Genomic DNA, 25,052 nt, shown 5'->3' on the forward strand with positions numbered 1-25,052 from the left:
AATGGAATGGAATGGAATGGAATGGAATGGAATGGAATGGAATTCAATGGAATGGAATTCAATGGAATGGAATTCAATGGAATTCAATGGAATGGAATGCAATGGAATGGAATGGAATGGAATGGAATGGAATTCAATGGAATAGAATGGAATGGAATGGAATGGAAACGAATGGAATCGAATGGAATCGAATGGAATCGAATGGAATCGAATGGAATGGAATGGAATAGAATGGAATCAACCCGAGTAGAACGGAACGGAACGCAACGGAACGGAACGGAATGGAACGGGACGGAACGGAACGGAATGGAATGGAATGGAACGGAATTCAATTGAATGGAATGGAATGGAATGGAATTCAATGGAATGGAATGGAATGGAATGGAATGGAATTCAATGGAATGGAATGGAATGGAATGGAATGGAATGGAAGGGAATCAAATGGGATCGAATGGAATGGAATGGAATAGAATGGAATCAACCCGAGTAGAACGGAATGGAATGGAATGGAATGGAATGGGTTGGAATGGAATGGAATGGAATGGAATGGAATGGAATGGAATTCAATGGAATGGAATGGAATGGAATGGAATGGAATGGAATGGAATGGAATGGAATGGAATTCAATGGAATGGAATGGAACGGAATGGAATTCAATGGAATGGAATGGAATGGAATGCAATGGAATTCAATGGAATGGAATTCCATGGAATGGAATGGAATGGAATGGAATTCAATGGAATGGAATGGAATGGAATCGAATGGAATGGAATGGAATGGAATGGAATGGAATGGAATAGAATGGAATCAACCCGAGTAGAACGGAATGGAATGGAATGGAATGGAATGGAATGGAATGGAATGGAATGGAATGGAATGGAATGGAATGGAATGTACCAAAGTAGAACGGAATGGAATGGAATGGAATGGAATGGAATGGAATGGAATGGAATGGAATGGAATTGAGTGCAATGCAATGCAATGGAATGCAATGGAATGGAAAGGAATGGAATGGAATGGAATGGAATCTACCCGAGTAGAACGGAATGGAATGGAATTGAATGGAATGTAACCGAGTAGAACGGAACGGAATGGAATGGAATGGAATGGAATGGAATGCAATGGAATGGAATGGAATGGAATGGAATGGAATGGAATGGAATGGAATGGAATGGACACCAGTAGAATGGAATGGAATGGAATGGAATGGAATGGAATGGAATGGAATGGAATGGAATGGAATCTACCCGAGTAGAACGGAATGGAACGGAATGGAATGGAATGGAATGGACAGGAGCAGAACGGAATGGAATGCAATGGAATGGAATGGAATGTACCCGAGCAGAACGGAATGGAATGAAATGGAAATGGAAAGGGAATGGAAATGGAACGGGAATGGAAATGGAACGGGAACGGAAATGGAACGGGAATGGAAATGGAACGGGAACGGAAACGGAACGAGAACGGAAATGGAACGGGAACGGAAACGGAACGGGAACGGAAATGGAACGTGAACGGAAACGGAACGGGAACGGAAATGGAACGGGAATGGTAACGGAACGGGAATGGAAATGAAACGGGAATGGAAAAGGAACGGGAATGGAAATGGATCGGGAATGGAAATGGAACGGGAATGGTAATGGAACTGGAATGGAAATGGAACGGGAATGGAAAAGAAACGGGAATGGAAATGGAACGGGAATGGAAATGGAATGGGAATGGAAATGGAAAGGAATGGAATGGAATGGAATGGAATGGAATGGAATGGAATGGAACGGAATGTACCGGAGTGGAGTGGAGTGGAGTGGAGTGGAGTAGAGTGCACTGGAACGGAATGGAATGGAATGGAATGGAATGGAACGGAACGGAATGTACCCGAGAAGCACGGAATGGAATGGAATGGAATGGAATGGAATGGAATGGAATGTACCGGAGTGGAGTGGAGTGGAATGGAGTGGAGTGGAGTGGAGTGGAGTGGAATGGAATGGAATGGAATGGAATGGAATGGAATGGAATGCAATGGAATGCAATGGAATGGAAAGGAATGGAATGGAATGGAATGGAATGGAATGGAATGGAATGGAACGGAATGGAATGGAATGGACACCAGTAGAATGGAATGGAATGGAATGGAATGGAATGGAATGGAATGGAATTCAATGGAATGGAATGGAATGGAATGGAATTCTATGGAATGGAATGGAGTGGAATCGAATGGAATCGAATGGAATCGAATGGAATGGAATGGAATAGAATGGAATCAACCCGAGTAGAACGGAACGGAACGCAACGGAACGGAACGGAACGGAACGGGACGGAACGGAACGGAATGGAATGGAATGGAACGGAATTCCATGGAATGGAATGGAATGGAATGGAATTCAATGGAATGGAATGGAATGGAATGGAATGGAATGGAATGGAATGGAATTCAATGGAATTCAATGGAATGGAATGGAATGGAATGGAATGGAATGGAATGGAATGGAATTCAATGGAATGGAATGGAATGGATTGGAATGGAATGGAATAGAATGGAATCAACCCGAGTAGAACGGAACGGAACACAACGGAACGGAACGGAACGCAACGGAACGGAACGGAACGGAACGGAACGGAATGGAATGGAATGGAACGGAATTCAGTGGAATGGAATGGAATGGAATGGAATTCTATGGAATTGAATGGAATGGAATGGAATGGAATTCCATGGAATGGAATGGAATGGAATGGAATGGAATGGAATGGAATTCAATGGAATGGAATGGAGTGGAATGGAATGGAATCGAATGGAATTGAATGGAATCGAATGGAATCAAATGGGATCGAATGGAATGGAATGGAATAGAATGGGATCAACCCGAGTAGAACGGAATGGAATGGAATGGAATGGAATGGGATGGAATGGAATTGAATGGAATGGAATGGAATGGGATGGAATGGAATGGAATGGAATGGAATGGAATGGAATTCAATGGAATGGAATGGAACGGAATTCAATGGAATGGAATGGAATGGAATGGAATGGAATGGAATGGAAAGGAATGGAATGGAATTCCATGGAATGGAATGGAATGGAATGGAATTCCATGGAATGGAATGGAATGGAATGGAATGGAATGGAATGGAATAGAATGGAATCAACCTGAGTAGAACGGAATGGAATGGAATGGAATGGAATGGAATGGAATGGAATGGAATTGAATGGAATGTACCAAAGTAGAACGGAATGGAATGGAATGGAATGGAATGGAATGGAATGGAATGGAATGGAATGGAATGTACCCGAGTAGAACGGAATGGAATGGAATGGAATGGATTGGAATGGAATGGAATGGAATGGAATGGAATGTAACCGAGTAGAACGGAATGGAATGTAATTGAATGGAATGTAACCGAGTTGAACGGAACGGAATGGAATGGAATGGAATGGAATGGAATGGAATGGAATGGAATGGACACCAGTAGAATGGAATGGAATGGAATGGAATGGAATGGAATGGAATGGAATGGAATGGAATGGAATGGAATCTACCCGAGTAGAACGGAATGGAACGGAATGGAATGGAATGGAATGGACAGGAGCAGAACGGAATGGAATGCAATGGAATGGAATGGAATGTACCCGAGCAGAACGGAATGGAATGAAATGGAAATGGAAAGGGAATGGAAATGGAACGGGAATGGAAATGGAACGGGAACGGAAATGGAACGGGAATGGAAATGGAACGGGAACGGAAACGGAACGAGAACGGAAATGGAACGGGAACGGAAACGGAACGGGAACGGAAATGGAACGAGAACGGAAATGGAATGGGAACGGAAACGGAACGGGAATGGAAAAGGAACGGGAATGGAAATGGATGGGGAATGGAAATGGAACGGGAATGGTAATGGAACTGGAATGGAAATGGAACGGGAATGGAAAAGAAACGGGAATGGAAATGGAACGGGAATGGAAATGGAATGGGAATGGAAATGGAATGGAATGGAATGGAATGGAATGGAATGGAATGGACACCAGTAGAATGGAATGGAATGGAATGGAATGGAATGGAATGGATTGGAATGGAATGGAATGGAATTCCATGGAATGGAATGGAATGGAATGGAATGGAATGGAATGGAATGGAATGGAATGGAATGGAATGGAATGGAATGGAATGGAATAGAATGGAATCAACCCGAGTAGAACGGAATGGAATGGAATGGAATGGAATGGAATGGAATGGAATGGAATGGAATGGAATGGAATGGAATGGAATGGAATGGAATGTACCAAAGTAGAACGGAATGGAATGGAATGGAATGGAATGGAATGGAATGGAATGGAATGGAATGGAATGGAATTGAGTGCAATGCAATGCAATGGAATGCAATGGAATGGAAAGGAATGGAATGGAATGGAATGGAATCTACCCGAGTAGAACGGAATGGAATGGAATTGAATGGAATGTAACCGAGTAGAACGGAACGGAATGGAATGGAATGGAATGGAATGGAATGCAATGGAATGGAATGGAATGGAATGGAATGGAATGGAATGGAATGGAATGGACACCAGTAGAATGGAATGGAATGGAATGGAATGGAATGGAATGGAATGGAATGGAATGGAATCTACCCGAGTAGAACGGAATGGAACGGAATGGAATGGAATGGAATGGACAGGAGCAGAACGGAATGGAATGCAATGGAATGGAATGGAATGTACCCGAGCAGAACGGAATGGAATGAAAGGGAAATGGAAAGGGAATGGAAATGGAACGGGAATGGAAATGGGACGGGAACGGAAATGGAACGGGAACGGAAATGGAACGGGAACGGAAACGGAACGAGAACGGAAACGGAACGGGAACGGAAACGGAACGGGAACGGAAATGGAACGGGAATGGTAACGGAACGGGAATGGAAATGGAACGGGAATGGAAAAGGAACGGGAATGGAAATGGATCGGGAATGGAAATGGAACGGGAATGGTAATGGAACTGGAATGGAAATGGAACGGGAATGGAAAAGAAACGGGAATGGAAATGGAACGGGAATGGAAATGGAATGGGAATGGAAATGGAATGGAATGGAATGGAATGGAATGGAATGGAACGGAATGTACCGGAGTGGAGTGGAGTGGAGTGGAGTGGAGTAGAGTGCACTGGAACGGAATGGAATGGAATGGAATGGAATGGAACGGAACGGAATGTACCCGAGAAGCACGGAATGGAATGGAATGGAATGGAATGGAATGTACCGGAGTGGAGTGGAGTGGAATGGAGTGGAGTGGAGTGGAGTGGAGTGGAATGGAATGGAATGGAATGGAATGGAAAGGAATGGAATGCAATGGAATGCAATGGAATGGAAAGGAATGGAATGGAATGGAATGGAATGGAATGGAATGGAATGGAATGGACACCAGTAGAATGGAATGGAATGGAATGGAATGGAATGGAATGGAATGGAATTCAATGGAATGGAATGGAATGGAATGGAATTCTATGGAATGGAATGGAGTGGAATCGAATGGAATCGAATGGAATCGAATGGAATGGAATGGAATAGAATGGAATCAACCCGAGTAGAACGGAACGGAACGCAACGGAACGGAACGGAACGGAACGGGACGGAACGGAACGGAATGGAATGGAATGGAACGGAATTCCATGGAATGGAATGGAATGGAATGGAATGGAATGGAATGGAATGGAATTGAATTCAATGGAATAGAATGGAATGGATTGGAATGGAATGGAATAGAATGGAATCAACCCAAGTAGAACGGAACGGAACACAACGGAACGGAACGGAACGCAACGGAACGGAACGGAACGGAACGGAACGGAACGGAATGGAATGGAATGGAACGGAATTCAGTGGAATGGAATGGAATGGAATGGAATTCTATGGAATGGAATGGAATGGAATCAACCCGAGTAGAACGGAACGGCACGCAACGGAACGGAACGGAATGGAACGGGGCGGAACGGAACGGAATGGAATATAATGCAACGGAATTCAATGGAATGGAATGGAATGGAATGGAATTCAATGGAATCGAATGGAATTGAATGGAATCGATTGGAATCGAATGGAATCGAATAGAATGGAATGGAATAGAATTTAATCAACCCGAGTAGAACGGAAAGGAACGCAACGGAACGGAACGGAACGGAACGGGACGGAACGGAACGGAATGGAATGGAATGGAACGGAATTCAATTGAATGGAATGGAATGGAATGGAATTCAATGGAATGGAATGGAATGGAATGGAATGGAATTCAATGGAATGGAATGGAATGGAATGGAATGGAATGGAATGGAATGGAATGGAATGGAATTCAATGGAATGGAATGGAGTGGAATGGAATGGAATCGAATGGAATTGAATGGAATCGAATGGAATCAAATGGGATCGAATGGAATGGAATGGAATAGAATGCAATCAACCCGAGTAGAACGGAATGGAATGGAATGGAATGGAATGGGATGGAATGGAATGGAATGGAATGGAATGGAATGGAATGGAATGGAATGGAATTCAATGGAATGGAATGGAATGGAATGGAATGGAATGGAATGGAATGGAATGGAATTCAATGGAATGGAATGGAACGGAATGGAATTCAATGGAATGGAATGGAATGGAATGGAATGGAATTCAATGGAATGGAATGGAATGGAATGGAATGGAATGGAATGGAATGGAATGGAATGGAATGGAATTCCATGGAATGGAATGGAATTCCATGGAATGGAATGGAATGGAATGGAATGGAATGGAATGGAATGGAATGGAATGGAATGGAATAGAATGGAATCAACCCGAGTAGAACGGAATGGAATGGAATGGAATGGAATGGAATGGAATGGAATGGAATGGAATGGAATGGAATGTACCAAAGTAGAACGGAATGGAATGGAATGGAATGGAATGGAATGGAATGGAATGGAATGGAATGTACCCGAGTAGAACGGAATGGAATGGAATGGAATGGATTGGAATGGAATGGAATGGAATGGAATGGAATGTAACCGAGTAGAACGGAATGGAATGTAATTGAATGGAATGTAACAGAGTTGAACGGAACGGAATGGAATGGAATGGAATGGAATGGAATGGAATGGAATGGAATGGAATTGAGTGCAATGCAATGCAATGGAATGCAATGGAATGGAAAGGAATGGAATGGAATGGAATGGAATCTACCCGAGTAGAACGGAATGGAATGGAATTGAATGGAATGTAACCGAGTAGAACGGAACGGAATGGAATGGAATGGAATGGAATGGAATGCAATGGAATGGAATGGAATGGAATGGAATGGAATGGAATGGAATGGAATGGAATGGAATGGACACCAGTAGAATGGAATGGAATGGAATGGAATGGAATGGAATGGAATGGAATGGAATGGAATCTACCCGAGTAGAACGGAATGGAACGGAATGGAATGGAATGGAATGGACAGGAGCAGAACGGAATAGAATGCAATGGAATGGAATGGAATGTACCCGAGCAGAATGGAATGGAATGAAATGGAAATGGAAAGGGAATGGAAATGGAACGGGAATGGAAATGGAACGGGAACGGAAATGGAACGGGAATGGAAATGGAACGGGAATGGAAACGGAACGAGAACGGAAATGGAACGGGAACGGAAACGGAACGGGAACGGAAATGGAACGGGAATGGTAACGGAACGGGAATGGAAATGGAACGGGAATGGAAAAGGAAAGGGAATGGAAATGGATCGGGAATGGAAATGGAACGGGAATGGTAATGGAACTGGAAAGGAAATGGAACGGGAATGGAAAAGAAACGGGAATGGAAATGGAACGGGAATGGAAATGGAATGGGAATGGAAATGGAATGGAATGGAATGGAATGGAATGGAATGGAATGTACCGGAGTGGACTGGAGTGGAGTGGAGTGGAGTAGAGTGCACTGGAACGGAATGGAATGGAATGGAATGGAATGGAACGGAACGGAATGTACCCGAGAAGCACGGAATGGAATGGAATGGAATGGAATGGAATGGAATGTACCGGAGTGGAGTGGAGAGGAATGGAGTGGAGTGGAGTGGAGTGGAGTGGAATGGAATGGAATGGAATGGAATGGAATGGAATGCAATGGAATGCAATGGAATGGAAAGGAATGGAATGGAATGGAATGGAATGGAATGGAATGGAATGGAATGGACACCAGTAGAATGGAATGGAATGGAATGGAATGGAATGGAATGGAATGGAATGGAATGGAATGGAATTCAATGGAATGGAATGGAATGTAATGGAATTCTATGGAATGGAATGGAATGGAATGGAATTCAATGGAATGGAATGGAATGGAATGGAATTCTATGGAATGGAATGGAGTGGAATCGAATGGAATCGAATGGAATCGAATGGAATGGAATGGAATAGAATGGAATCAACCCGAGTAAAACGGAACGGAACGCAACGGAACGGAACGGAACGGAACGGGACGGAACGGAACGGAATGGAATGGAATGGAACGGAATTCCATGGAATGGAATGGAATGGAATGGAATGGAATGGAATGGAATGGAATGGAATTCAATGGAATAGAATGGAATGGATTGGAATGGAATGGAATAGAATGGAATGGAATGGAATGGAATGGAATGGAATGGAATGGAATGGAATGGAATGGAATGGGATGGAATGGAATGGAATGGAATGGGATGGGATGGAATGGAATGGAATGGAATGGAATGGAATGGAATGGAATGGAATTCAATGGAATGGAATGGAACGGAATGGAATTCAATGGAATGGAATGGAATGGAATGGAATGGAATGGAATGGAATGGAATGGAATGGAATTCCATGGAATGGAATGGAATGGAATGGAATGGAATGGAATGGAATGGAATGGAATGGAATGGAATTCCATGGAATGGAATGGAATGGAATGGAATTCCATGGAATGGAATGGAATGGAATCGAATGGAATGAAATGGAATGGAATGGAATGGAATGGAATGGAATAGAATGGAATCAACCTGAGTAGAACGGAATGGAATGGAATGGAATGTAATGGAATGGAATGGAATGGAATGGAATGGAATTCCATGGAATGGAATGGAATGGAATGGAATTCAATGGAATGGAATGGAATGGAATCGAATGGAATGAAATGGAATGGAATGGAATGGAATGGAATGGAATAGAATGGAATCAACCTGAGTAGAACGGAATGGAATGGAATGGAATGGAATGGAATGGAATGGAACGGAACGGAACGGAATGGAATGGAATGGAATGGAATGGAATGGAATGGAATGGAATGGAATGTACCAAAGTAGAACGGAATGGAATGGAATGGTATGGAATGGAATGGAATGGAATGGAATGGAATGTACCCGAGTAGAACGGAATGGTATGGAATGGAATGGATTGGAATGGAATGGAATGGAATGGAATGTAACCGAGTAGAACGGAATGGAATGTAATTGAATGGAATGTAACCGAGTTGAACGGAACGGAATGGAATGGAATGGAATGGAATGGAATGGAATGGAATGGAATGGAATGGAATTGAGTGCAATGCAATGCAATGGAATGCAATGGAATGGAAAGGAATGGAATGGAATGGAATGGAATCTATCCGAGTAGAACGGAATGGAATGGAATTGAATGGAATGTAACCGAGTAGAACGGAACGGAATGGAATGGAATGGAATGGAATGCAATGGAATGGAATGGAATGGAATGGAATGGAATGGAATGGAATGGAATGGAATGGACACCAGTAGAATGGAATGGAATGGAATGGAATGGAATGGAATGGAATGGAATGGAATGGAATGGAATCTACCCGAGTAGAACGGAATGGAACGGAATGGAATGGAATGGAATGGACAGGAGCAGAACGGAATGGAATGCAATGGAATGGAATGGAATGTACCCGAGCAGAACGGAATGGAATGAAATGGAAATGGAAAGGGAATGGAAATGGAACGGGAATGGAAATGGAACGGGAACGGAAATGGAACGGGAATGGAAATGGAACGGGAACGGAAACGGAACGAGAACGGAAATGGAACGGGAACGGACACGGAACGGGAACGGAAATGGAACGGGAATGGTAACGGAACGGGAATGGAAATGGAACGGGAATGGAAAAGGAACGGGAATGGAAATGGATCGGGAATGGAAATGGAACGGGAATGGTAATGGAACTGGAATGGAAATGGAACGGGAATGGAAAAGAAACGGGAATGGAAATGGAACGGGAATGGAAATGGAATGGGAATGGAAATGGAATGGAATGGAATGGAATGGAATGGAATGGAATGTACCGGAGTGGAGTGGAGTGGAGTGGAGTGGAGTAGAGTGCACTGGAACGGAATGGAATGGAATGGAATGGAATGGAACGGAACGGAATGTACCCGAGAAGCACGGAATGGAATGGAATGGAATGGAATGGAATGGAATGGAATGGAATGGAATGTACCGGAGTGGAGTGGAGTGGAATGGAGTGGAGTCGAGTGGAGTGGAGTGGAATGGAATGGAATGGAATGGAATGGAATGGAATGGAATGGAATGCAATGGAATGCAATGGAATGGAAAGGAATGGAATGGAGTGGAATGGAATGGAATGGAATGGAATGGACACCAGTAGAATGGAATGGAATGGAATGGAATGGAATGGAATGGAATGGAATGGAATGGAATGGACACCAGTAGAATGGAATGGAATGGAATGGAATGGAATGGAATGGAATGGAATGGAATGGAATGGAATTCAATGGAATGGAATGGAATGGAATGGAATTCAATGGAATGGAATGGAATGGAATGGAATGGAATGGAATGGAATGGAATGGAATGGAATGGAATTCCATGGAATGGAATGGAATGGAATGGAATGGAATGGAATGGAATGGAATGGAATGGAATAGAATGGAATCAACCCGAGTAGAACGGAATGGAATGGAATGGAATGTAATGGAATGGAATGGAATGGAATGGAATGGAATGGAATGTACCAAAGTAGAACGGAATGGAATGGAATGGAATGGAATGGAACGGAATGGAATGGAATGGAATGTACCCGAGTAGAACGGAATGGAATGGAATGGAATGGATTGGAATGGAATGGAATGGAATGGAATGGAATGTAACCGAGTAGAACGGAATGGAATGTAATTGAATGGAATGTATCCGAGTTGAACGGAACGGAATGGAATGGAATGGAATGGAATGGAATGGAATGGAATGGAATGGAATTGAATTGAGTGCAATGCAATGCAATGGAATGCAATGGAATGGAAAGGAATGGAATGGAATGGAATGGAATCTACCCGAGTAGAACGGAATGGAATGGAATTGAATGGAATGTAACCGAGTAGAACGGAACGGAATGGAATGGAATGGAATGGAATGGAATGCAATGGAATGGAATGGAATGGAATGGAATGGAATGGAATGGCATGGAATGGAATGGACACCAGTAGAATGGAATGGAATGGAATGGAATGGAATGGAATGGAATGGAATGGATTGGACACCAGTAGAATGGAATGGAATGGAATGGAATGGAATGGAATGGAATGGAATCTACCCGAGTAGAACGGAATGGAACGGAATGGAATGGAATGGAATGGACAGGAGCAGAACGGAATAGAATGCAATGGAATGGAATGGAATGTACCCGAGCAGAATGGAATGGAATGAAATGGAAATGGAAAGGGAATGGAAATGGAACGGGAATGGAAATGGAACGGGAACGGAAATGGAACGGGAATGGAAATGGAACGGGAACGGAAACGGAACGAGAACGGAAATGGAACGGGAACGGAAACGGAACGGGAACGGAAATGGAACGGGAATGGTAACGGAACGGGAATGGAAATGGAACGGGAATGGAAAAGGAACGGGAATGGAAATGGATCGGGAATGGAAATGGAACGGGAATGGTAATGGAACTGGAATGGAAATGGAACGGGAATGGAAAAGAAACGGGAATGGAAATGGAACGGGAATGGAAATGGAATGGGAATGGAAATGGAATGGAATGGAATGGAATGGAATGGAATGTACCGGAGTGGAGTGGAGTGGAGTGGAGTGGAGTAGAGTGCACTGGAACGGAATGGAATGGAATGGAATGGAATGGAACGGAACGGAATGTACCCGAGAAGCACGGAATGGAATGGAATGGAATGGAATGGAATGGAATGGAATGTACCGGAGTGGAGTGGAGTGGAATGGAGTGGAGTGGAGTGGAGTGGAGTGGAATGGAATGGAATGGAATGGAATGGAATGCAATGGAATGCAATGGAATGGAAAGGAATGGAATGGAATGGAATGGAATGGAATGGAATGGAATGGAATGGAATGGACACCAGTAGAATGGAATGGAATGGAATGGAATGGAATGGAATGGAATGGAATGGAATGGAATTCAATGGAATGGAATGGAATGGAATGGAATTCTATGGAATGGAATGGAATGGAATGGAATTCAATGGAATGGAATGGAATGGAATGGAATGGAATTCTATGGAATGGAATGGAGTGGAATCGAATGGAATCGAATGGAATCGAATGGAATGGAATGGAATAGAATGGAATCAACCCGAGTAGAACGGAACGGAACGCAACGGAACGGAACGGAACGGAACGGGACGGAACGGAACGGAATGGAATGGAATGGAACGGAATTCCATGGAATGGAATGGAATGGAATGGAATGGAATGGAATGGAATGGAATGGAATTCAATGGAATAGAATGGAATGGATTGGAATGGAATGGAATAGAATGGAATGGAATGGAATGGAATGGAATGGAATGGAATGGAATGGAATGGAATGGAATGGGATGGAATGGAATGGAATGGAATGGGATGGGATGGAATGGAATGGAATGGAATGGAATGGAATGGAATGGAATGGAATTCAATGGAATGGAATGGAACGGAATGGAATTCAATGGAATGGAATGGAATGGAATGGAATGGAATGGAATGGAATGGAATGGAATGGAATTCCATGGAATGGAATGGAATGGAATGGAATGGAATGGAATGGAATGGAATGGAATGGAATGGAATGGAATTCCATGGAATGGAATGGAATGGAATGGAATTCCATGGAATGGAATGGAATGGAATCGAATGGAATGAAATGGAATGGAATGGAATGGAATGGAATGGAATAGAATGGAATCAACCTGAGTAGAACGGAATGGAATGGAATGGAATGTAATGGAATGGAATGGAATGGAATGGAATGGAATTCCATGGAATGGAATGGAATGGAATGGAATTCAATGGAATGGAATGGAATGGAATCGAATGGAATGAAATGGAATGGAATGGAATGGAATGGAATGGAATAGAATGGAATCAACCTGAGTAGAACGGAATGGAATGGAATGGAATGGAATGGAATGGAATGGAACGGAACGGAACGGAATGGAATGGAATGGAATGGAATGGAATGGAATGGAATGGAATGGAATGTACCAAAGTAGAACGGAATGGAATGGAATGGTATGGAATGGAATGGAATGGAATGGAATGGAATGTACCCGAGTAGAACGGAATGGTATGGAATGGAATGGATTGGAATGGAATGGAATGGAATGGAATGTAACCGAGTAGAACGGAATGGAATGTAATTGAATGGAATGTAACCGAGTTGAACGGAACGGAATGGAATGGAATGGAATGGAATGGAATGGAATGGAATGGAATGGAATGGAATTGAGTGCAATGCAATGCAATGGAATGCAATGGAATGGAAAGGAATGGAATGGAATGGAATGGAATCTATCCGAGTAGAACGGAATGGAATGGAATTGAATGGAATGTAACCGAGTAGAACGGAACGGAATGGAATGGAATGGAATGGAATGCAATGGAATGGAATGGAATGGAATGGAATGGAATGGAATGGAATGGAATGGACACCAGTAGAATGGAATGGAATGGAATGGAATGGAATGGAATGGAATGGAATGGAATGGAATGGAATCTACCCGAGTAGAACGGAATGGAACGGAATGGAATGGAATGGAATGGACAGGAGCAGAACGGAATGGAATGCAATGGAATGGAATGGAATGTACCCGAGCAGAACGGAATGGAATGAAATGGAAATGGAAAGGGAATGGAAATGGAACGGGAATGGAAATGGAACGGGAACGGAAATGGAACGGGAATGGAAATGGAACGGGAACGGAAACGGAACGAGAACGGAAATGGAACGGGAACGGACACGGAACGGGAACGGAAATGGAACGGGAATGGTAACGGAACGGGAATGGAAATGGAACGGGAATGGAAAAGGAACGGGAATGGAAATGGATCGGGAATGGAAATGGAACGGGAATGGTAATGGAACTGGAATGGAAATGGAACGGGAATGGAAAAGAAACGGGAATGGAAATGGAACGGGAATGGAAATGGAATGGGAATGGAAATGGAATGGAATGGAATGGAATGGAATGGAATGGAATGTACCGGAGTGGAGTGGAGTGGAGTGGAGTGGAGTAGAGTGCACTGGAACGGAATGGAATGGAATGGAATGGAATGGAACGGAACGGAATGTACCCGAGAAGCACGGAATGGAATGGAATGGAATGGAATGGAATGGAATGGAATGGAATGGAATGTACCGGAGTGGAGTGGAGTGGAATGGAGTGGAGTCGAGTGGAGTGGAGTGGAATGGAATGGAATGGAATGGAATGGAATGGAATGGAATGGAATGCAATGGAATGCAATGGAATGGAAAGGAATGGAATGGAGTGGAATGGAATGGAATGGAATGGAATGGACACCAGTAGAATGGAATGGAATGGAATGGAATGGAATGGAATGGAATGGAATGGAATGGAATGGACACCAGTAGAATGGAATGGAATGGAATGGAATGGAATGGAATGGAATGGAATGGAATGGAATGGAATTCAATGGAATGGAATGGAATGGAATGGAATTCAATGGAATGGAATGGAATGGAATGGAATGGAATGGAATGGAATGGAATGGAATGGAATGGAATTCCATGGAATGGAATGGAATGGAATGGAATGGAATGGAATGGAATGGAATGGAATGGAATAGAATGGAATCAACCCGAGTAGAACGGAATGGAATGGAATGGAATGTAATGGAATGGAATGGAATGGAATGGAATGGAATGGAATGTACCAAAGTAGAACGGAATGGAATGGAATGGAATGGAATGGAACGGAATGGAATGGAATGGAATGTACCCGAGTAGAACGGAATGGAATGGAATGGAATGGATTGGAATGGAATGGAATGGAATGGAATGGAATGTAACCGAGTAGAACGGAATGGAATGTAATTGAATGGAATGTATCCGAGTTGAACGGAACGGAATGGAATGGAATGGAATGGAATGGAATGGAATGGAATGGAATGGAATTGAATTGAGTGCAATGCAATGCAATGGAATGCAATGGAATGGAAAGGAATGGAATGGAATGGAATGGAATCTACCCGAGTAGAACGGAATGGAATGGAATTGAATGGAATGTAACCGAGTAGAACGGAACGGAATGGAATGGAATGGAATGGAATGGAATGCAATGGAATGGAATGGAATGGAATGGAATGGAATGGAATGGCATGGAATGGAATGGACACCAGTAGAATGGAATGGAATGGAATGGAATGGAATGGAATGGAATGGAATGGATTGGACACCAGTAGAATGGAATGGAATGGAATGGAATGGAATGGAATGGAATGGAATCTACCCGAGTAGAACGGAATGGAACGGAATGGAATGGAATGGAATGGACAGGAGCAGAACGGAATAGAATGCAATGGAATGGAATGGAATGTACCCGAGCAGAATGGAATGGAATGAAATGGAAATGGAAAGGGAATGGAAATGGAACGGGAATGGAAATGGAACGGGAACGGAAATGGAACGGGAATGGAAATGGAACGGGAACGGAAACGGAACGAGAACGGAAATGGAACGGGAACGGAAACGGAACGGGAACGGAAATGGAACGGGAATGGTAACGGAACGGGAATGGAAATGGAACGGGAATGGAAAAGGAACGGGAATGGAAATGGATCGGGAATGGAAATGGAACGGGAATGGTAATGGAACTGGAATGGAAATGGAACGGGAATGGAAAAGAAACGGGAATGGAAATGGAACGGGAATGGAAATGGAATGGGAATGGAAATGGAATGGAATGGAATGGAATGGAATGGAATGTACCGGAGTGGAGTGGAGTGGAGTGGAGTGGAGTAGAGTGCACTGGAACGGAATGGAATGGAATGGAATGGAATGGAACGGAACGGAATGTACCCGAGAAGCACGGAATGGAATGGAATGGAATGGAATGGAATGGAATGGAATGTACCGGAGTGGAGTGGAGTGGAATGGAGTGGAGTGGAGTGGAGTGGAGTGGAATGGAATGGAATGGAATGGAATGGAATGCAATGGAATGCAATGGAATGGAAAGGAATGGAATGGAATGGAATGGAATGGAATGGAATGGAATGGAATGGAATGGACACCAGTAGAATGGAATGGAATGGAATGGAATGGAATGGAATGGAATGGAATGGAATGGAATTCAATGGAATGGAATGGAATGGAATGGAATTCTATGGAATGGAATGGAATGGAATGGAATTCAATGGAATGGAATGGAATGGAATGGAATGGAATTCTATGGAATGGAATGGAGTGGAATCGAATGGAATCGAATGGAATCGAATGGAATGGAATGGAATAGAATGGAATCAACCCGAGTAGAACGGAACGGAACGCAACGGAACGGAACGGAACGGAACGGGACGGAACGGAACGGAATGGAATGGAATGGAACGGAATTCCATGGAATGGAATGGAATGGAATGGAATGGAATGGAATGGAATGGAATTCAATGGAATAGAATGGAATGGATTGGAATGGAATGGAATAGAATGGAATCAACCCAAGTAGAACGGAACGGAACACAACGGAACGGAACGGAACGCAACGGAACGGAACGGAACGGAACGGAACTGAATGGAATGGAATGGAACGGAATTCAGTGGAATGGAATGGAATGGAATGGAATTCTATGGAATGGAATGGAATGGAATGGAATCAACCCGAGTAGAACGGAACGGCACGCAACGGAACGGAACGGAATGGAACGGGGCGGAACGGAACGGAATGGAATATAATGCAACGGAATTCAATGGAATGGAATGGAATGGAATGGAATTCAATGGAATCGAATGGAATCGAATGGAATCGATTGGAATCGAATGGAATCGAATAGAATGGAATGGAATAGAATTTAATCAACCCGAGTAGAACGGAACGGAACGCAACGGAACGGAACGGAACGGAACGGGACGGAACGGAACGGAATGGAATGGAATGGAACGGAATTCAATTGAATGGAATGGAATGGAATGGAATTCAATGGAATGGAATGGAATGGAATGGAATGGAATTCAATGGAATGGAATGGAATGGAATGGAATGGAATGGAATGGAATGGAATGGAATGGAATGGAATTCAATGGAATGGAATGGAGTGGAATGGAATGGAATCGAATGGAATTGAATGGAATCGAATGGAATCAAATGGGATCGAATGGAATGGAATGGAATAGAATGGAATCAACCCGAGTAGAACGGAATGGAATGGAATGGAATGGAATGGGATGGAATGGAATGGAATGGAATGGAATGGAATGGAATGGAATTCAATGGAATGGAATGGAATGGAATGGAATGGAATGGAATGGAATGGAATTCAATGGAATGGAATGGAACGGAATGGAATTCAATGGAATGGAATGGAATGGAATGGAATGGAATGGAATGGAATGGAATGGAATGGAATTCCATGGAATGGAATGGAATGGAATGGAATTCCATGGAATGGAATGGAATGGAATGGAATTCCATGGAATGGAATGGAATGGAATCGAATGGAATGGAATGGAATGGAATGGAATGGAATGGAATGGAATGGAATGGAATGGAATAGAATGGAATCAACCCGAGTAGAACGGAATGGAATGGAATGGAATGTAATGGAATGGAATGGAATGGAATGGAATGGAATGGAATGTACCAAAGTAGAACGGAATGGAATGGAATGGAATGGAATGGAATGGAATGGAATGGAATGGAATGTACCCGAGTAGAACGGAATGGAATGGAATGGAATGGATTGGAATGGAATGGAATGGAATGGAATGGAATGGAATGTAACCGAGTAGAACGGAATGGAATGTAATTGAATGGAATGTAACCGAGTTGAACGGAACGGAATGGAATGGAATGGAATGGAATGGAATGGAATGGAATGGAATGGAATTGAATTGAGTGCAATGCAATGCAATGGAATGCAATGGAATGGAAAGGAATGGAATGGAATGGAATGGAATCTACCCGAGTAGAACGGAATGGAATGGAATTGAATGGAATGTAACCGAGTAGAACGGAACGGAATGGAATGGAATGGAATGGAATGGAATGCAATGGAATGGAATGGAATGGAATGGAATGGAATGGAATGGAATGGAATGGACACCAGTAGAATGGAATGGAATGGAATGGAATGGAATGGAATGGAATGGAATGGAATGGAATGGAATCTACCCGAGTAGAACGGAATGGAACGGAATGGAATGGAATGGAATGGACAGGAGCAGAACGGAATAGAATGCAATGGAATGGAATGGAATGTACCCGAGCAGAATGGAATGGAATGAAATGGAAATGGAAAGGGAATGGAAATGGAACGGGAATGGAAATGGAACGGGAACGGAAATGGAACGGGAATGGAAATGGAACGGGAACGGAAACGGAACGAGAACGGAAATGGAACGGGAACGGAAACGGAACGGGAACGGAAATGGAACGGGAATGGTAACGGAACGGGAATGGAAATGGAACGGGAATGGAAAAGGAACGGGAATGGAAATGGATCGGGAATGGAAATGGAACGGGAATGGTAATGGAACTGGAATGGAAATGGAACGGGAATGGAAAAGAAACGGGAATGGAAATGGAACGGGAATGGAAATGGAATGGGAATGGAAATGGAATGGAATGGAATGGAATGGAATGGAATGTACCGGAGTGGAGTGGAGTGGAGTGGAGTGGAGTAGAGTGCACTGGAACGGAATGGAATGGAATGGAATGGAATGGAACGGAACGGAATGTACCCGAGAAGCACGGAATGGAATGGAATGGAATGGAATGGAATGGAATGGAATGTACCGGAGTGGAGTGGAGTGGAATGGAGTGGAGTGGAGTGGAGTGGAGTGGAATGGAATGGAATGGAATGGAATGGAATGGAATGCAATGGAATGCAATGGAATGGAAAGGAATGGAATGGAATGGAATGGAATGGACACCAGTAGAATGGAATGGAATGGAATGGAATGGAATGGAATGGAATGGAATGGAATGGAATGGAATTCAATGGAATGGAATGGAATGGAATGGAATTCTATGGAATGGAATGGAATGGAATGGAATTCAATGGAATGGAATGGAATGGAATGGAATTCTATGGAATGGAATGGAGTGGAATCGAATGGAATCGAATGGAATCGAATGGAATGGAATGGAATAGAATGGAATCAACCCGAGTAGAACGGAACGGAACGCAACGGAACGGAACGGAACGGAACGGGACGGAACGGAACGGAATGGAATGGAATGGAACGGAATTCCATGGAATGGAATGGAATGGAATGGAATGGAATGGAATGGAATGGAATGGAATTCAATGGAATAGAATGGAATGGATTGGAATGGAATGGAATAGAATGGAATCAACCCAAGTAGAACGGAACGGAACACAACGGAACGGAACGGAACGCAACGGAACGGAACGGAACGGAACGGAACTGAATGGAATGGAATGGAACGGAATTCAGTGGAATGGAATGGAATGGAATGGAATTCTATGGAATGGAATGGAATGGAATGGAATGGAATGGAATGGAATCAACCCGAGTAGAACGGAACGGCACGCAACGGAACGGAACGGAATGGAACGGGGCGGAACGGAACGGAATGGAATATAATGCAACGGAATTCAATGGAATGGAATGGAATGGAATGGAATTCAATGGAATCGAATGGAATCGAATGGAATCGATTGGAATCGAATGGAATCGAATAGAATGGAATGGAATAGAATTTAATCAACCCGAGTAGAACGGAACGGAACGCAACGGAACGGAACGGAACGGAACGGGACGGAACGGAACGGAATGGAATGGAATGGAACGGAATTCAATTGAATGGAATGGAATGGAATGGAATTCAATGGAATGGAATGGAATGGAATGGAATGGAATTCAATGGAATGGAATGGAATGGAATGGAATGGAATGGAATGGAATGGAATGGAATGGAATTCAATGGAATGGAATGGAGTGGAATGGAATGGAATCGAATGGAATTGAATGGAATCGAATGGAATCAAATGGGATCGAATGGAATGGAATGGAATAGAATGGAATCAACCCGAGTAGAACGGAATGGAATGGAATGGAATGGAATGGGATGGAATGGAATGGAATGGAATGGAATGGAATGGAATTCAATGGAATGGAATGGAATGGAATGGAATGGAATGGAATGGAATGGAATTCAATGGAATGGAATGGGATGGAATGGAATGGAATGGAATGGAATGGAATGGAATGGAATTCAATGGAATGGAATGGAATGGAATGGAATGGAATGGAATGGAATGGAATGGAATTCAAAGAATTGAATGGAACGGAATGGAATTCAATGGAATGGAATGGAATGGAATGGAATGGAATGGAATGGAATGGAATGGAATTCCATGGAATGGAATGGAATGGAATGGAATTCCATGGAATGGAATGGAATGGAATGGAATTCCATGGAATGGAATGGAATGGAATCGAATGGAATGGAATGGAATGGAATGGAATGGAATGGAATGGAATGGAATGGAATGGAATGGAATAGAATGGAATCAACCCGAGTAGAACGGAATGTAATGGAATGGAATGGAATGGAATGGAATGGAATGGAATGGAATGGAATGGAATGTACCAAAGTAGAACGGAATGGAATGGAATGGAATGGAATGGAATGGAATGGAATGGAATGTACCCGAGTAGAACGGAATGGAATGGAATGGAATGGATTGGAATGGAATGGAATGGAATGGAATGGAATGTACCCGAGTAGAACGGAATGGAATGGAATGGAATGGATTGGAATGGAATGGAATGGAATGGAATGGAATGTAACCGAGTAGAACGGAATGGAATGTAATTGAATGGAATGTAACCGAGTTGAACGGAACGGAATGGAATGGAATGGAATGGAATGGAATGGAATGGAATGGAATTGAATTGAGTGCAATGCAATGCAATGGAATGCAATGGAATGGAAAGGAATGGAATGGAATGGAATGGAATCTACCCGAGTAGAACGGAATGGAATGGAATTGAATGGAATGTAACCGAGTAGAACGGAACGGAATGGAATGGAATGGAATGGAATGGAATGCAATGGAATGGAATGGAATGGAATGGAATGGAATGGAATGGAATGGAATGGACACCAGTAGAATGGAATGGAATGGAATGGAATGGAATGGAATGGAATGGAATGGAATGGAATGGAATCTACCCGAGTAGAACGGAATGGAACGGAATGGAATGGAATGGAATGGACAGGAGCAGAACGGAATAGAATGCAATGGAATGGAATGGAATGTACCCGAGCAGAATGGAATGGAATGAAATGGAAATGGAAAGGGAATGGAAATGGAACGGGAATGGAAATGGAACGGGAACGGAAATGGAACGGGAATGGAAATGGAACGGGAACGGAAACGGAACGAGAACGGAAATGGAACGGGAACGGAAACGGAACGGGAACGTAAATGGAACGGGAATGGTAACGGAACGGGAATGGAAATGGAACGGGAATGGAAAAGGAACGGGAATGGAAATGGATCGGGAATGGAAATGGAACGGGAATGGTAATGGAACTGGAATGGAAATGGAACGGGAATGGAAAAGAAACGGGAATGGAAATGGAACGGGAATGGAAATGGAATGGGAATGGAAATGGAATGGAATGGAATGGAATGGAATGGAATGGAATGGAATGTACCGGAGTGGAGTGGAGTGGAATGGAGTGGAGTGGAGTGGAGTGGAGTGGAATGGAATGGAATGGAATGGAATGGAATGGAATGGAATGCAATGGAATGCAATGGAATGGAAAGGAATGGAATGGAATGGAATGGAATGGAATGGAATGGAATGGAATGGACACCAGTAGAATGGAATGGAATGGAATGGAATGGAATGGAATGGAATGGAATGGAATGGAATTCAATGGAATGGAATGGAATGGAATGGAATTCTATGGAATGGAATGGAATGGAATGGAATGGAATGGAATGGAATGGAATGGAATTCTATGGAATGGAATGGAGTGGAATCGAATGGAATCGAATGGAATCGAATGGAATGGAATGGAATAGAATGGAATCAACCCGAGTAGAACGGAACGGAACGCAACGGAACGGAACGGAACGGAACGGGACGGAACGGAACGGAATGGAATGGAATGGAACGGAATTCCATGGAATGGAATGGAATGGAATGGAATGGAATGGAATGGAATTCAATGGAATTCAATGGAATAGAATGGAAAGGGTTGGAATGGAATGGAATAGAATGGAATCAACCCAAGTAGAACGGAACGGAACACAACGGAACGGAACGGAACGCAACGGAACGGAACGGAACGGAACGGAACGGAATGGAATGGAATGGAATGGAACGGAATTCAGTGGAATGGAATGGAATGGAATGGAATTCTATGGAATGGAATGGAATGGAATGGAATGGAATGGAATGGAATCAACCCGAGTAGAACGGAACGGCACGCAACGGAACGGAACGGAATGGAACGGGGCGGAACGGAACGGAATGGAATATAATGCAACGGAATTCAATGGAATGGAATGGAATGGAATGGAATTCAATGGAATCGAATGGAATCGAATGGAATCGATTGGAATCGAATGGAATCGAATAGAATGGAATGGAATAGAATTTAATCAACCCGAGTAGAACGGAACGGAACGCAACGGAACGGAACGGAACGGAACGGGACGGAACGGAACGGAATGGAATGGAATGGAACGGAATTCAATTGAATGGAATGGAATGGAATGGAATTCAATGGAATGGAATGGAATGGAATGGAATGGAATTCAATGGAATGGAATGGAATGGAATGGAATGGAATGGAATGGAATTCAATGGAATGGAATGGAGTGGAATGGAATGGAATCGAATGGAATTGAATGGAATCGAATGGAATCAAATGGGATCGAATGGAATGGAATGGAATAGAATGGAATCAACCCGAGTAGAACGGAATGGAATGGAATGGAATGGAATGGGATGGAATGGAATGGAATGGAATGGAATGGAATGGAATGGAATTCAATGGAATGGAATGGAATGGAATGGAATGGAATGGAATGGAATGGAATGGAATGGAATGGAATTCCATGGAATGGAATGGAATGGAATTCCATGGAATGGAATGGAATGGAATGGAATTCCATGGAATGGAATTCCATGGAATGGAATGGAATGGAATGGAATGGAATGGAATGGAATGGAATGGAAGAGAATGGAATCAACCCGAGTAGAACGGAATGGAATGGAATGGAATGTAATGGAATGGAATGGAATGGAATGGAATGGAATGGAATGTACCAAAGTAGAACGGAATGGAATGGAATGGAATGGAATGGAACGGAATGGAATGGAATGGAATGTACCCGAGTAGAACGGAATGGAATGGAATGGAATGGATTGGAATGGAATGGAATGGAATGGAATGGAATGTAACCGAGTAGAACGGAATGGAATGTAATTGAATGGAATGTAACCGAGTTGAACGGAACGGAATGGAATGGAATGGAATGGAATGGAATGGAATGGAATTGAATTGAGTGCAATGCAATGCAATGGAATGCAATGGAATGGAAAGGAATGGAATGGAATGGAATGGAATCTACCCGAGTAGAACGGAATGGAATGGAATTGAATGGAATGTAACCGAGTAGAACGGAACGGAATGGAATGGAATGGAATGGAATGGAATGCAATGGAATGGAATGGAATGGAATGGAATCTACCCGAGTAGAACGGAATGGAACGGAATGGAATGGAATGGAATGGACAGGAGCAGAACGGAATAGAATGCAATGGAATGGAATGGAATGTACCCGAGCAGAATGGAATGGAATGAAATGGAAATGGAAAGGGAATGGAAATGGAACGGGAATGGAAATGGAACGGGAACGGAAATGGAACGGGAATGGAAATGGAACGGGAACGGAAACGGAACGAGAACGGAAATGGAACGGGAACGGAAACGGAACGGGAACGGAAATGGAACGGGAATGGTAACGGAACGGGAATGGAAATGGAACGGGAATGGAAAAGGAACGGGAATGGAAATGGATCGGGAATGGAAATGGAACGGGAATGGAAAAGGAACGGGAATGGAAATGGATCGGGAATGGAAATGGAACGGGAATGGTAATGGAACTGGAATGGAAATGGAACGGGAATGGAAAAGAAACGGGAATGGAAATGGAACGGGAATGGAAATGGAATGGGAATGGAAATGGAATGGAATGGAATGGAATGGAATGGAATGGAATGTACCGGAGTGGAGTGGAGTGGAGTGGAGTGGAGTAGAGTGCACTGGAACGGAATGGAATGGAATGGAATGGAATGGAACGGAACGGAATGTACCCGAAAAGCACGGAATGGAATGGAATGGAATGGAATGGAATGGAATGGAATGTACCGGAGTGGAGTGGAGTGGAGTGGAGTGGAATGGAATGGAATGGAATGGAATGGAACGGAATGGAATTGAATGCAATGGAATGCAATGGAATGGAAAGGAATGGAATGGAATGGAATGGAATGGAATGGAATGGAATGGAATGTACCGGAGTGGAGTGGAGTGGAGTGGAGTG

Source organism: Gorilla gorilla, chromosome 16, assembly GCF_029281585.2.
Source record: "Gorilla gorilla gorilla isolate KB3781 chromosome 16, NHGRI_mGorGor1-v2.1_pri, whole genome shotgun sequence".
Classification (NCBI taxonomy): Eukaryota; Metazoa; Chordata; class Mammalia; order Primates; family Hominidae; genus Gorilla; species Gorilla gorilla.